Source organism: Musa acuminata, unplaced genomic scaffold (genome assembly GCF_036884655.1).
Source record: "Musa acuminata AAA Group cultivar baxijiao unplaced genomic scaffold, Cavendish_Baxijiao_AAA HiC_scaffold_645, whole genome shotgun sequence".
Classification (NCBI taxonomy): domain Eukaryota; kingdom Viridiplantae; phylum Streptophyta; class Magnoliopsida; order Zingiberales; family Musaceae; genus Musa; species Musa acuminata.
Window position 1 is genome coordinate 151 of NW_027020882.1, and position 2,350 is coordinate 2,500.

The window sequence follows — 2,350 nt, forward strand, 5'->3', positions numbered from 1 at the left end:
AATGACCCCAACCAAGGCTGCTCTTGACCCGTCTGCATACTTCGTTCGACGACAGACCGTCGTGTTTTGGCCTGTTTCGCCCTTTTCGCGTGCTTGATGGGGCCTTCAGATAACAACACAGGGCGAGATGGGGCATTCAGATAACAACACAGGGCAGGTGCTGCCCTGCCCCCACACTTCGCTCGCTGGCTCTCCGCCGCTCGACCAAAGATGGCCAAGTTTTGCCCCGTTTTTGCCCCTTTTGCCCCGTTTTTGCCTCCTTTTGGGCTGTTCTTTGCTAGATTGGGCTTTCGTATAGCATGGACGGTGCTGCTTCTCGCTTCGCTCGCTGTTCGCCGCTCGCCGCTCGCTCGCGCAGCCAAAAATGGCCAGTTTTGGCCCGTTTTTGGGCTGTTTTGGCCTGTTTTTGGTCTGTTCTGGCGTGGCGCGGTGACCGTCGTGAGCGGAGCAAAACGTCAGCCATCTCAGCACCTTGGAACCCCCCGGGTGGCACAGGGCTGGATGGGGCTTTCGTATAGCAGGGACGGTGCTGCCTCACGCTTCGCTCGCTGTTCGCCGCTCGCCGCTCGCTCGCGCAACCTAAAATGGCCAGTTTTGGCCCGTTTTTGGGCTGTTTTGGCCTGTTTTTGGTCCGTTCTTGTGTGGCACGGCGACCGTCGTGAGCGGAGCAAAACGTCAGCCATCTCAGCACCCTGGAACCCCCCGGGTGGCACAGGGCTGGATGGGGCTTTCGTATAGCAGGGACGGTGCTGCCTCTCGCTTCGCTCGCTGTTCGCCGCTCACCGCTCGCTCGCTCAGCCAAAAATGGCCAGTTTTGGCCCGTTTTTGGGCTGTTTTGGCCTGTTTTTGGTCCGTTCTTGCATGGCGCGGTGACCGTCGTGAGCGGAGCAAAACGTCAGCCATCTCAGCACCCTGGAACCCCCCGGGTGGCACAGGGCTGGATGGGGCTTTCGTATAGCAGGGACGGTGCTGCCTCACGCTTCGCTCGCTGTTCGCCGCTCGCCGCTCGCTCGCGCAGCCAAAAATGACCAGTTTTGGCCCGTTTTTGGGCTGTTTTGGCCTGTTTATGGTCCGTTCTTGCGTGGTGCGGTGACCGTCGTGAGCGGAGCAAAACGTCAGCCATCTCAGCACCCTGGAACCCCCCGGGTGGCACAGGGCTGGATGGGGCTTTCGTATATAGCAGGGACGGTGCTGCCTCTCGCTTCGCTCGCTGTCCGCCGCTCGCCGCTCGCTCGCGCAGCCAAAAATGGCCAGTTTTGGCCCGTTTTTGGGCCGTTTTGGCCAGTTTTTGGCCTGTTCTTGCATTGCGCGGTGACCGTCGAGAGCGGAGCAAAACGTCAGCCATCTCAGCACCCTGGAACCCCCCGGGTGGCACAGGGCTGGATGGGGCTTTCGTATAGCAGGGACGGTGCTGCCTCTCGCTTCGCTCGCTGTCCGCCGCTCGCCGCTCGCTCGTGCAGCCAAAAATGGCCAGTTTTGGCCCGTTTTTGGGCCGTTTTGGCCAGTTTTTGGCCTGTTCTTGCATTGCGCGGTGACCGTCGAGAGCGGAGCAAAACGTCAGCCATCTCAGCACCCTGGAACCCCCCGGGTGGCACAGGGCTGGATGGGGCTTTCGTATAGCAGGGACGGTGCTGCCTCTCGCTTCGCTCGCTGTCCGCCGCTCGCCGCTCGCTCGTGCAGCCAAAAATGGCCAGTTTTGGCCCGTTTTTGGGCCGTTTTGGCCAGTTTTTGGCCTGTTCTTGCATTGCGCGGTGACCGTCGAGAGCGGAGCAAAACGTCAGCCATCTCAGCACCCTGGAACCCCCCGGGTGGCACAGGGCTGGATGGGGCTTTCGTATAGCAGGGACGGTGCTGCCTCTCGCTTCGCTCGCTGTCCGCCGCTCGCCGCTCGCTCGTGCAGCCAAAAATGGCCAGTTTTGGCCCGTTTTTGGGCCGTTTTGGCCAGTTTTTGGCCTGTTCTTGCATTGCGCGGTGACCGTCGAGAGCGGAGCAAAACGTCAGCCATCTCAGCACCCTGGAACCCCCCGGGTGGCACAGGGCTGGATGGGGCTTTCGTATAGCAGGGACGGTGCTGCCTCTCGCTTCGCTCGCTGTCCGCCGCTCGCCGCTCGCTCGTGCAGCCAAAAATGGCCAGTTTTGGCCCGTTTTTGGGCCGTTTTGGCCAGTTTTTGGCCTGTTCTTGCATTGCGCGGTGACCGTCGAGAGCGGAGCAAAACGTCAGCCATCTCAGCACCCTGGAACCCCCCGGGTGGCACAGGGCTGGATGGGGCTTTCGTATAGCAGGGACGGTGCTGCCTCTCGCTTCGCTCGCTGTCCGCCGCTCGCCGCTCGCTCGCGCAGCCAAAAATGG